The 13938-nt window shown below is 44.9% G+C and overlaps 1 protein-coding gene across 8 annotated transcripts in view; it reads left to right on the top strand.

Annotated features, from left to right (window-relative positions):
* The window catches only part of sulf2a (sulfatase 2a), a 50225-nt gene that overhangs the window by 8445 nt on the left and 27842 nt on the right, over positions 1–13938 (top strand). For 7 of the 8 annotated variants that reach the window (XR_005893830.1, XM_041033265.1, XM_041033268.1 and 4 more), the window contains exons 1-2: positions 751–927; positions 8924–8992. The gene's annotated coding sequence lies outside the window, so the exon portion shown is untranslated. Of the gene's footprint in view, positions 1–750; positions 928–8923; positions 8993–13938 lie in introns of those variants that run through there. The other variant, XM_041033262.1, reaches the window with a different exon arrangement.

Raw genomic sequence — 13938 nt, 5'->3', positions numbered from 1 at the left:
AGAGGAAATTGGTTTTGTGGATTTGCGCGAGTGTGTGCGGTGTGAACTCCCCCACATATATATGCTTTTGTGTGCTTGTGTATAAATTGATTTGGGTGTGCGTTTCTTTTCTATCTGCATGCCCATGCACTGTGAGCCAAATCCCCTGTGCTGCCTGGACCCAGTGAGGCAGACGTGCCCACGCCAGCTCGCCTCAGAGGTGCCAGCCTGATAGATATGGTGTGTGTGCCAGGCTGTGCCTTCCCTCCCCACCCCTGCAGCATTAAGATTGATCCCTTGTTCCCTCCCATTCCTTTCTCTCTCCCTCCTCTGTGTGCCTCTGCCTTTATGAGACTGTGAATAGGTGAAGCTCACAGACTCCAACAGATGGCCGGAGCTGCCCTGTTTCACTGTCTGAAACACACACACACACATGCACACACGCACACACTCGAACACGCGCATGCATGAATGAGAGCCCAGAGAAAGCGAGAGGAAGAGGCAGAGGAAAATGTGACAAGGAGAAAAAGAAGAAACAGAAAGCAACACAGGAGAAGCGAGGCTAAAACTAATGGAAACAGAGGGAGCCAGAGAAAAATAACACGCAGGGAGGAAGATGGAAAAGGAGAAGGAGCGATAGAATAACAGCGAGGACATGCTGAAAGAAGAGGAAAAGAAGAGGAAGACAGAAACACCGCTGAAAAAGGGAGTGAGGGCAAAATTGAATTGTAGATTGTGGGAGCCTCTCTCCTCCCTCTTTCCCTCCCTCTTTTATTTATCTCATGTGAAACCACGCCTCCCTCCTTTCACTTGTCAGTGCATCTATAACAGTGAGCTGTCTGCGCCGGGCTGTGTGGGGGGTGAGACGAGCTCCTCACTCTGCCAGCACAGGGGACCGGATCTGAACGGACCGGACAGGACTGGATGGTACTGGACTGACCAGAGCAGGTGTGTGAATTTGTGTTTGTGCTTGTGTGTGTATTTGTGATAGATGACAGCAAGTGTACCTCTCAGTGCATAGCTGCTTGTTCCTCCACAGGACTTGCTTCCACAGTTGTGTATCTAGAAGGTACAGAGCTGGAGCTTTGCCCTAGTTTACACTTGAATGCTCTTATCCGTTCTGTTCGCCTCTGAGATTTATGCATGGAGTCGCTAACAGCGCTGCTCATCAGGGTAAGAGAGATGAGACCTCTCGTTCATCGGATGCACTGGACTCTTTTCACAGAGTCTCTGGCTTTGAATCCGAGCAGCGTGGAGAGCAGCTGCTGTTTATCTGGACGAACAAGTTGGTAGTTTTCAGGCTGGACGTTGCTGTCATGTGCTGTGGTTTAGGTTTTGAAGTGACTGCTTTTAAGAAATGCTCACGTGTCCACAGATCTCCTAGTTTGCTGGTGTAGGACAATTATTACATTGCAGCTGTGCTGAGACTCTGTAAGAATCTACTTTATTCAGTGAAACAAGTCACTACAGCTTTCACAGTTCTTTGGCTTGTGTTGGTGTTGAATCCAATCTGTGATTAGTTCTCTTTGTCTTCCTGATTCACAGTCTGTGGTGTTTTGAAATTTGGAACATTCATTGTCTCAGCTTTGCCTTGTATTTACTCAGCCAAATATAATCCTGTCTGGTGCTGAATTGTGCGTATTGGTTTAAAAATAGAGCCAAAACAACAACTACAGCATTGAAAATATTACTTTTTCCAAAAGGCAGGACTGGTCCAGCCTTGGATTGTTTACCTTGTGGGGATCTTTTTTTAGAAACCGAGGAGGTATTCGTCACTCAACATTCAAGACCCAAGACTCGCCATTTCAACAGTTGCAGCCTCGGCCCCTCCTATAGAAGCCTGCGCGGCTTTAGTCTACGAGGCTGGTCCCAGTGAATGTACTCACTATCAGTGTTTTGTCAATATCTTTATGGGTCAAAAGGCTGTGTCATCACCAAGCGGTGGCGGTTAAGAGCAGCAGAGCGGTGGGAGGGTGCAAGCACTGACCTAGAGGCTAAAATATTTATGGCTGAACGCCCCCCCACCCCCCGCCCATGCTGTTTGTAGTGATATGGTTGGAAGGATGAATGAATGCAAGGATGGAGGGATGGATGGAAAGTAAAGAAGCTTCAGAGATCTGTTCTTTAAGCATTCATTATTTATCACAACACACTCTGCCATGGAAGCTCTAACCCCCACATCAACTGGCCTCTTTTCGCACTGAGATGCCAGTGGACTGAAGGAAGATGCTTCTGCTTAGTCTACCTGTCAGCTAGTCCCCGGGCACACTGAGACTGCAGCCGTGTGCCACACACACCCACGTGCAAGCGCCCAGATGCACGTAACATTTCGTTGAGATTTATATTCGCACACATTAGGCGGTATTTGCATGGATACACTCACTAATTGGACATGTTCACCGAATCACAGCCACTTATTTGCACTGCATTAACCCAAACATACAATGGGTGCACTCACACCGCTTAAATTTATGCTCCTGCTCATAGAGCACACACACAAACTTACACACACACTCATTACACCTTTAACTGTTTTATTTTGTGCACATCTTTCTTCAATTCCTATTTTTCTTTCTTCTTCAGTTGTACACACACTTACTGGGACACATGAACACCACACACACACGCAATCAGAGGGAGTGACGACCTTGAGACCTGTTGATGTTGTTTGCAGCGGCCGTGTGTTGAATACATAAAAGGCCATGTGGGACTCCCGGCGAAAATGGGGTGCTTGACATGCCGTTTGTAAAAATGGCTGGAAAATGTGCAGGAGGGCCAGCGATGCAGTTGAAGGGAGACACTGGCATGAATATGTATTATATGCTAATGCCCACGCCGAAGCTGTTGACTCAAGCTGTTGATGAAAGCTGAGGACATGTTCCCCCCATCGACACTCTGGGGAGGAAGAGCTATCGACAAACCCATTGTCGACGCATCCACATCTCAGGCCGTGGGGGCAGCGTGGTGACAGGTGGCAGATATCAGTGACAGCAGCCAAGGTGACACCGCTCGATGATCTCTGCAGACCCGCAGGCGGCCAGGGCAGCGCCGGTGTCTGCTCATTTTACCGCCGCCTTGACCTTAAGTGGTTAGACACAGCAAGGTTAGATTAGAGGGTCCTAAAGCTAATGTCTCTCATTATCTTCATTCAGCTCTCTCAGAGCTATAGCCTCTTCCATCTGCTCCACTCGCTGTCCCTCTACATGTTTAGAGGAACATGTCAATAGCTACGCCAGTTGGTACATTTCCATCCGTTTGCTTTTATGCTCATTTCAAATTTGCACATAATTAAAAGTCCACATAAAAAAAGAGTGGAAACAACAGAATTTTGAAAAGACGCCAAACTACAGCAGAAAAATTGTAATCTTGCCCAAGATGGAAAAATTGATATACTGAAGAGGACCATTACAGCTTGGTGCTGATGACTGTACCTGCTTCTTCTTCTTCTTCTTCTGTATCATTCATTCATGTCATGCTGCCATGCATCGTTAAATGGCCTCACTCCACCAGAAAGACCTAGAAAATAAAAAATACAGAGCTGAGTTTCGTGGGTGCACATAAATATGATATCACTTGTTTAAATAATAAACACAAAATGCATCTGAGGTGAGAGGCAGCAACTCAGTGTCATGGTATATCAGAGTTACCAGTGCTTGATTAATCATGTAATCTTTCTGCTTGGATAGATAGCTGTCTATATTGGATATATCAAAATATATTTGCATACACTTAGTTAATGGTAATCTACACTACTTTGCATTTCATCGAGCACAATTTTCAGCTTAAAGCTTGGAAACATAACAGTTTCATCAACCATTCACTCACACACGGCTCCTTTAGAATACATTAAAAGTAGCCTGACAGTAAGTAGCACTCACGTGTTCCCTCTCTGTGTCCCTGTTCATCTGTATGTATGAGCTGCTGTTAACAGGTCCTGCGATGACACGGCATCAGGAGATCAGTGTGTAAATCTCGGTGCTGCCGCTCCTCTCAGCTCTAATGATAGAGAGGCAGAGGGGCTCTTTGATGACGCCTCTCAAACACCCCGCTCTCAACAGTGTGTAGGGAGTGAAGAGTAGTCTGCAGCTGATAGGAGCAAATAAGGAGAAGCTCGCCGGTGTGTGTTTTGCATGTGCGTGTGATTCTGTGTGTGTTTTTGTTTCCTTGTGTTTGTGCCTGTGCGGTTTCACCTCCGCGTGCACGCCGTGTTTACGTGCCATTCCCAATGTTCACGTGTGGACAGCCATTGGACTGGCGTGCGCGAGAGCAATCAGATTTCAATCTCTTCCCTCTATATGGCTGAGCTGCTGCGGCGGAGGTGCCCCACGGGGAAATGTAATTACACCCTGCTGGCCACAGAATACGGGCCTCACTGCCCTATCTGTCTCAGGAGAGACAGTGGCTAGAGGCCCCTTCTCACTTGCAATATCAAACAGCGGAGATGTCACTAAGGGCCTGCTATATCAGAATTTTGTATTAAATCCTTGCTCCAATCTCCGCCTCTAATCAGCTTTCAGATCCCGGGGTTATCAGTGGCCTTTTGCTACAGTTTTGTTACAGTTGTGAATAATTTATGACAGAATTAACTGTGGTTGCTAAGAGCAGTGATTGGGAGATTTTGGAACACAGCCAAAATCTGGCTCAAGTTCAAAGCCAGTTTTCTCAACAGTTTTTCTGTCTGATAAGCAAAATCTCATCACCGCGGTTGTAATTATTACCATATTTTCTTCTACTTTTCCACCACCTGGCTCCCTCAAATATGAATCTGAAGAGATTTTATCGATCAACCTGCAGTATGCTCCTTCTCGTCTGCCATTCTTTCTTTTGGCCATGTCTCCTCTGCTGCTCACTGTCGGCTCTGCACTCTCACTGAGGTGTGTGCTGAGACGCTGTCCATTAGGAAGGCAAAACAAACAGGCACTCCCCACTCTCCCAGATTTAGGCAAACAATCAATGAGTGCACTCAGATAACAACAGGCTAAGTGGCCCATTGATGTTACGATTAAATGAATACAGGATGCAGTGGTGATAAGATAGGTGATAAGACACTAAGCCAAACCAACCAAAATAGATAACTTCCTATTTTGAAATTCCTTCCAGATGCTGGTGTACAAAACTTCACCCAAAACCTCCTGATCTTTGCAGGCTTTTAAAGCAAAGAAGCAATTTTTTTTTTAAATGAAAGAAAAAAAGAAAGGAAACAAAAGGAGCAGAGCTGTGACAAATTTAAGATATTACAAAATAATGTGAGACTTTGGTGAAACAAAGATGACTTCACCAGCTTTGAGGACACTGACTGTAAATACTTAGTGAGATTTTTACCACGTGAATCTTTGCATGTCGTCCATCTCATCATGCTGTACCTAGTCATGGTAACTTGCTGGCAGTGCGACCGTGCCAGAGTGCTTCTGTCTTTTTCATCTGCCTGATTTGCTACACTCCGACTTCACCTTAATCTTCATTTCTGCATTCCTCGCCCTCTCTCTGTCCCTGTGTTTAGCCTGGTCACAACTTTAGCTCCCCCGCCACACCCTCACCCCTGCTTCATGCCTCTCCCCCTGGGGTATAGCAGCCATTGTTGTGCCTAATAAGGTTTATGGAATTACAGATCTCTGAAATTGGATTTTCTCACTCCACCAAAGCAGTGGGATTAGGGGTTTAAGGCTGGGTGCATCGGGGCACAGCTGACCTGTGACTGAACTGCTTTTTTCTGACTGCATCCAGGTGGGCAGATCAGGAGACTGACGTGCCGACAGCTCTGGAGAAAGACAGAGAAGCAGGCTGATTCCTTGTATCTGTGTGTACCTGACAATTAAACTGACTCTGAGTCAGACAGCTTTTTTGGCTCCTACGTCTTGATTTCTGTTTCTCTCATGTCGACCACTCTCACTCTCACAAACTCCTCCTCTGTCTGTCCTCACAACTTTCAACCGTGTTTGATCTAATTCTAATCTAATGAATCTTTTGATCTCCCTCGCCTGACACCCAGACACATCCCAGATCTCTACATCCAAAGAAGCTCAGTTCGTTCTAATCCTTCAAGTCTGGCCGCTGGTGAAGCAATTGATGTACAGAGAATTGGACTGTATACAGCAGTGATTCCCAGCCAGGGGTACTCGTACCCCAGGGGGTACTTCTGCATCTGCCTTGGGTGTTTTTGAAAAGATTGTGGAGTAGCTCAAGAAACTTGGGAAAAAATATAAATTACAATTTGAATTAAATAAATATAGTAATGAAATTCTATCTTCATATTGAGTTAGTTATAGCATGTAACACCAAAAAATGGATAAATGGTTGAAATAGATAAACAGTAATAAATACACGTTTAAAACAGTTAATATAATGGATGAAAGTCAGAAAGATAAAGGGTTAGAATACTCAGCTGAAAGTAAAAAGAATAAATGGTTAAATACATAGATAAAACTAACTGATTCACAGCTGAAATAGTTTGTTAAAAGTAATGGATAAAATGGTTTAAATGGTGATGGAGGTTGTGATGGTACAACCAACAAAATAAAAGGTTGGGAATCACCTCATGCTTATGTTTAATGAACTGTGGGACTCTGTTGCCTATCTTGATCCCACCACCCAAAAGCTACCTCATCACATATCCAGGTCAGTTGGACTATTGTTCAGATGTGGCTGAGCATTAGCTACAACTGAAGTGGAGGCGTGAGGAGATGAAAGTGAGAAATGAAGTGAGAGAGCACCAGAGACAGGCAGCGTGGTGAATGCAACATTGAGATGTTGGCAGGAAGGTGGTATTCATTTGGAGGGGTCCATAGTGGCGGCTTAGTGAACTCTTAATTGGGGAAGAGACAGGGCTGGGGATGAGGGATCAATAGGGGCAGAGTCTGGGTTCCAGCCCACTGAAATCAATAAGACTCCTGCTCGACAGGGAGAATGCGGCCAATCAAAGAAAACACGGCCTCGGGCTCCTGCTCATTTACCCTCCCAGTCAAACTTCATCAGGATCGGGCAGAAGAGACAGACAGCTCATTCCAGCTTATCTCAGTCAGAGGAGGATGGAGTTGCTCAGTGGCCGTTATTTGTTAACGTGGGCATTTGATCTCTTTTACTTTCGAATGTCACTACAGTTTTAGTGCAACTCTGCCAAGAACTCAAGATTATTGTAACTAATGAAGCATGATTCATTAACAGGAGCCCTGTATGGAAAGGAATATTAAATGAAAACCTGCTGTATTTTTACTCCACTGCTAAAAATAGTCTCTTTCCCTTCTTCTTCCTCTTCCACTTCCTCTTTGCCTGGGTAATAGCCATCTTTCTGCTCTGTCACTTTTTGATGTATCATCCTCTTATTCACATCAAGGACAAGGCCAGGTGTTGAATTTTCTCTCAGTTGCCACGCTTGTCACACTGCCTTGTCACCCGCAGCCTGTTCCAATCCCCTCCCTTCTTCCTCCCCCTCTCTGCTTATTTATATTAAATCTGTCACTCCTTTATTTTAGCGAGAGAAAAAGAAAGTAAATCACTTTTGCCATTTGCAGCCTGCAGTGTCTGCTGAATGCTGCAACTTTATGTGGATGTCATCGTTGGCCAAATAAAATCCTGTCAAAATAAATGATGTCTCTGCTGTTTCGTATTGTTGTCGTGCAAGTAAAATTCCTCCTCTTTGTTGTGTCCTTGGCTTCAAATGTCTATGTCAGTTATGTGTTAAGCTATCTAGGAATATACTTCACAGTGAGACGCAAGCCTTGACAGAGGTCTTAGGCTTTTTTAAATTTTTTTTTTATTGCTCCAGATGACAGGCTCAGGTGTCCAGTCTCACCTCTCTTTGATGCCCATGAGTGGCTGGCAGGGCTGGCTCGGGCAGAGAGCAGCTGGGGTCAGAGACGTGCCTTGGCAGTGAGATATATGTGGGCTCATAAGGTTCTGCAGTGTATTTTTAGTCTGGTGCACATACCAACGGGGTGCATGTGTGTGTGTGTCACCACACTGTTGTGTGCAAAGCATTTCACCAAAGACTATATATGCAACATTAGATGCTCCATCCGTATAGAGAGATTAAGGCCTAAGATCTCACAGCGTGGTTATGGAGAGGTTGATCCGTCTGACTCGGCTCAGATGTTTACATGCCGGACACTGACACCTGTCCAATCAGAACATGGATCAGACAGCTCCACTCCTGTCAACATGTCTTTGACAGGCAGACGCAGAACAAGGCCTTGTAGCTTACAAGATCACAGCTAGACGTTGTTGGAGACGTGGAGGCAGTGTTAGATGGCAGCTTGATGGAACGAGCTGGGTGAAAACAGCTATTTTTCCCGTACGTCGGCTGCTTCTGACACCTAGTTTAAAGCAGTGTAAGGATTTGCTTGTCTGCCTGACTGAAAGTGAGCGGTGTTTACATAGCATTACAAACAGATTCTGATTATTATCACAATGACTAAAAATGTCCTGGAGGGTGAGAGGTAATTATGTTAGAAATTAGACCATTTTTACTCTCTGTTTCTGGCAGAGGTCTAATTAAACTGTCTCCTGAACTATTGCCTGCTTCCTCAGGCGTCACATCAGTAAAATATGGATTTTATCTAGTGTGGATGCTTCCAGATACATTTGATTACAGACCATGTAGACTGCCGTGCCATGTGTGGTTGTTTATCTCCATATCCCACCTTTAGTCACGGTGTTTTGGTCTAAAACAGATGTGTCACCATCCTCGGGGTATGTGTGAGGGAGGAGCGGTGACTGGGAGTGGCATCTGGACTCAGAATGACTTACTGCTTCTGTTCGGGAGGACAGAGACAATACAGGCCAGAATCGGGCATAATTTATACAATATTTATAATTTCAAATTGTTGTTTTCTTTAAACAAGCCAGAATACTGTAGGTATGAGATGAGTCTGGCTCTGTTTGAGCTCCTAAGTGGAAGTTGCATATGTTCCAAGTATTCATCCACTCTGGACTTTGTGTTTGTTTACAGAACTTGGCAGTCAGAGGCTGATTTCAGTGGGAGAGGAGAACATCAGAGGCAGCTTGTTTAGAAAGGAAGGTAAGACTGTTCACCTCTTACTCACTGTGAACGGGAAATCTCCCTCTGCCCTCTCATTTCTTCTTTTCACCCACAGAGTTGACTCGCATGTGTGGACAGAGGTTTTGTTTTGTTGCTACAGCTACTGAAGTTTTCTTTTTTCTTTTTTTGCATGTGTTTGCTCACTGATGTGGGTCAGTGCATGCTAAGTCGTGTCTGCCTGTCTTGAAATGTAATCACATTACCCAGCTGTGTGAGGTTCACTCCCTCCAGTGCAGACTGCCACTGACCTCTCATGCATCTATTTCTCATATCCATCTATCCACCTATCTGGGTATCACTGCTCCATCTGAGCAGAAGGAAGTCAGGTTCTGATTATTGTTCCTGTTGCCATGGATTCTACAGATCTCAGAGGAAACAAACAACACAGCAGGCTACAGTTAACGTCAACGCTTTATTTACCATGGGGGATAGATTCGTCACCTCCAGAGGCGACTCACTCATCACGCTGCTTCAGTCAGTCTCAAAATCGCATCACCTCGCTTGATTTGGCTGCCAGTGATTAGCATTTCATTGTGCACAAATAAGAGGACGGTTATTGTTGGCCCCACTGAGACAGAATCCATGATCAAAGAGAGCTGTGGGTTGTGTTGTGGCCGCAGCAGATGCCCCCTCAGCGGCCGTCAGTCCAAATGGTAATTATGAAGAGATGAGAAAAGAGAGTGAAATGAAAGATGCAGGGAGTGGGGGTGAGGTGAGGGAAATAGTTGTGAGAATTAATGAGCGAGCTACAAAGCTTAGAATTGTTAAATCAATAGCTGAAAAATTGCCTTCACCCCCTGTGGTTTCGGCCTTCGTGTCGTCCCGAAAACAAGCAATGATAACATTGGCTGTTTTTTTTATGCTTTAAATCAGTATTTGGAGGCACTGAATTTAAAAAAAAAAAAAAAAAAAAAAAAAACTGAAATGTTTTTGTTCAAATGTGTTGTAAAGAGGTATTAAATCTGCCAGATCTGGACACCACACCACTGCAGGGCCGCCGCTGTCCTGTTGGCTGTTTACCAGTAACATGTTGGTGCTGCTGCTGTGATCAGAGTCATCCTGTGTGAACAGTTGGATGGCAGCAGAAGAAGCAGCTCTCAGCACATGTGGGCAGAATAAATGCACAGCTGTGCACAGCTGACTCATTATCACTTGCAAAAACATCAGTGTGTGTGTGTGTGAGTGACTGTAATCAGTTCTCCTTTTTGATTAACAAATGACTCACTACAAATGGCTCCTAATATCGCCGTGATAGTTTACTGTTTTGTTTGTGGGAAAAAAAATATGCCAGGCTGTGTAACTTTTCCTGACGGAGCATTTGAGGGAGCTGAACTTTGATTTTCCTTCTTGTCTCTGTGACACTAGCAAGAGCAGACAGGTGAATGATGCGCCTTTGGTAAGCGATTCTGTTTGAGGACTGATCTCCACTTCAAAACCCCAGTGTGAGGACAGCATTCACCTCTCGCTTTCTTCCTCCTCTTCTTGCTGGCAGAGGGGCCTTCGGCAGTGCAGGATAAAAACCAAAAGTCTTCAAGAGAAACTCTTCAAAGGCGCAGTTCATCTGCCGACTGAAGACCTCATCAATTCAGTTTTCTTCTCTTAAACCACTGTCCCCTCCTCAGAGATCTGGTTGTTTACGAACACAGTTATGTGATATCTCTCATCCATTCCTTGCAGCTGGTTGCATAAGGTGCTTTTGATATCTTTTGAGTGATGAAGAAATATTTTCTCTTAACACTTTGGGGGATTAGCCTTTTGTTGGTGGCAACTTTTTCTCAGACTGAGTCCTCACATCCTCCCTGGGTTATGTGATGCACATTTAGGGGCTCTGAGAGCATTTCCCTGACCCTCATTTTCCACATCAGCAAGACGGAAACTGCCAGCTTGCTTCCATGCCCCAGCCTGCCTTCTGCCCGCTGATTAAAAGTCAAATATTAAAGTGCTCTGTTGTGAGCTCGGCCTAATTGATTCTTTCCGCCGGGTGCACACAGAATGGGCTGACAGCAGGCGATACCAGGCTTTGTCAACATCGGGCATGCTGCCTGACGCTCAGGATAGCGCCCCAATAAAGCCCCCTGTGAGTGTGCCAACCTGCGGCACCACACACAGAGAGGCCGCTCTGCGCTCTGGCCAAGCTTTATAGTAACAACACAGAAGCGGCTCATTCTTTTGCTCTGTGTCAGCTCCCATTGACTGGCTGGGAAGTTGGATCTGTGTTTGTAAGGATGTGAAGAAAGTGTGTCTCTGTGTGTGTGTGTGTCTGTGTCATTACTCATGGAACAAAAAAAAAAAAATCTCCTCTGCCCACTTGCATAACCACTCAGTTAACTTAAGCTGTCTGGGGCGATGGTGCTGAAAGGAGGTTTCATCTTTCCACAAAAGGCCCTCTTCTTGTCGTCTTATCCCCAGCTCTCCTGCCGTTAAGATAATTGCTTTAATAGCTTTTAATCACAGCCATGTTTAACAAGGAGCTTACCAAATACAGGATGACACCAAGTATGTCATCACTGCCCACCCTGTGAAAAGCACGGGACAGCTAGTGGAGATTCTGGTTCAAGCCTCACATATTTGGCTTATAGTATTTAACCCTCCCTTAACTACGATGTGGGGATGGGGATGTCCCTCTCTCATCTGCTTACCGTATGAATTTACAAGCCATTTTATGCACATCTTTAATTGGCTTTGCTCCCCATTTACTTTTAAATGCTTTTCTACTTCACATATAGCAGAGTGCATCTTGGTGCTATACAACATTCATTAAGTGCAGACATTCAACCACGACGCTTTTCTCATGAATCTGATTGACCTTTTCACTCAGTGTTATCCACAGTAAAAGGTTATAGGCGCCTATTAATCCCCCTGTGCTTGAAAAGCTGGCTGTATCTCCCGTCCTGTCCGATGTTTTGTATCTCCCGTCCTGTCCGATGTTTTATGTTCCATCTGAGCTGGAGGTGCAACACGAAGGTTTGAAGGTGTGTGGGGGTTGAGGTCAGAGAGGTGGCCGACTGGTGCAGTAATGACTCTATTAGTGAAATGGGGGCCACTCGGCCCTCTGACACAGCACTGATTACAACACAAGGGTGATGAACTTGATCAAGGCGCTGCTAATTCATGTTTAATAGAACAGAGAGGGAGAAAACTGAGATGGAGGGCCACAGAGAGAGGGCGAGCAGGTTGCCACCAGGTGCGTGTGGAGACCATGTTGAGGAGGACACAATCACAGCATGTACCTTTTCTACCTGTGGAAATTCAGCGCACTCTGTATTGGAATTTTTTCACACCACATTTTCGTGTGACCAATCGCCGGCAAAGACGTGGAACAGTCTCCCAGCTGCTTCAGTTGTAAAGGCCACAGAAAAGTAATCACAATGTCCCCTCCCCTGAGTACCGAGCAGGGGTTTCATTTCTACCTCCATCCTGTTACTTCACTGCTCTAGATCCCAGAGGGGGGTCCAGAGGCTGAGTGGGGGTCATGATCACAACCATGGGGGGGCTGACAGCTGGCTGCCTTTCTGACAGGCACCTAATGGAGGGCTAATAGGAGAGAGTGGAGTCCTGGAGACCACTGCTGTGACCTTGATATAAGCCTGTGGAGGCAGGCAGGTGGAGAGGAGGAGGAGGAGGCGGAGGAAAGATGAAAAGGTGAAGTGGCATTTTAGAGTCTGACAGGCAGGTGGTTTAAATATCTTGTTCCTTCCTTTCTCTCGCTCTGTCTGTTTATTTGAACTTGCTTACTCCTGTTGTCCAGTTTTTAACCCCACAAAGAACCTCAACATAGAAGAAAGAGATTTAGCTTTCTCTCTCCTGTGTGTGTGGGTATGTGTTGGCATGTGTTATAATAAATCTTTAAAAAGTATTTTTCTTTTTCTTTTAAGTTTTTCTTTCATAACTTTAGTTTTGTTTTTTTTTTTTTTCTTTAAAGTTTTTCTTTCATAACTTTAGTTTTCTTATTGCTGTTAGTTGTTAGTTCAGCAAGGCTTTTTATTGGGAGAAATCTTGAAAGTATTTTATTTTGCCTAACTGCCGATAAATTATTCTGTTTGGGGAAAGAATTATTGAGATTACAGCAACTTGATCTTTTTATTATGACATGTAGACTTACTAAACTAAAAGATTTTTTTAAATTGTAGAAACAGATTTCAAGTTTCAGTTATTTTTAAGTGAAGTTTACTGCCAGTAGTATTTTAAAATTTGGCAAATGATTGAGACCCTCTGTAATTTGTTTCAGCTGTTGCTTTGACGCTGCAACATTCAAGATCCTCCAAGAGAGTATTTTATACTCTTTAAAGGAAATATATTTGCCAGTGAGTATTTTAGTTTAAGCTAAACTTGACTAGTAAAGCAGTTCTTTTCAAAGCAGGTTGGGGATTATAAAATTTGCCATAATCCAGTCAGGCAGTTCACTCCCATTAAATATGGATACAAAAAGAGACATGGATTCACTTCACATATACTGCCTTTGTACATAGTATAGTTAGCATATGTGTATTCATGCATGTGTATGTATGACTGTATTCGTCTCCTGTCTCAGAGCAGAGGGAGGTCAGCCCTGCAGGGACAGCCAATAAGCATCATCCACAGGAAAGGGACCGCCACTGCTGCCTGATCAATCTGAGCTCTCATTAAAAGCCTGCCAGGCCCTTTGCAATCGGATACAATATCAATACTCTAGCACCACAGAGAGACCTCAAGAGCTGTCAGGCAAGCCGCTGGCAGCTTAACTGTCATTACGGGGCGGGCAAGATGCCAGAGACCCCCTTCGTGGGCCACTTAGGCTCCCCCCATGGTCTCAAACACAGGTCAGGACAGACAGATGGGCTGTCTGGGCAGCTGTCCCGGGGACAGGGCAGAGAGAGATGGATACCGACCTGTAGAGGAGGAGACAGCCTGTACTCTCTCACAATATGGAGGGATGATGTGAGCTG

Source organism: Toxotes jaculatrix, chromosome 3 (genome assembly GCF_017976425.1).
Source record: "Toxotes jaculatrix isolate fToxJac2 chromosome 3, fToxJac2.pri, whole genome shotgun sequence".
Classification (NCBI taxonomy): domain Eukaryota; kingdom Metazoa; phylum Chordata; class Actinopteri; family Toxotidae; genus Toxotes; species Toxotes jaculatrix.
Note: the sequence above shows the minus strand (reverse complement) of the source record. Positions and strands in the feature narration are given on the sequence as shown.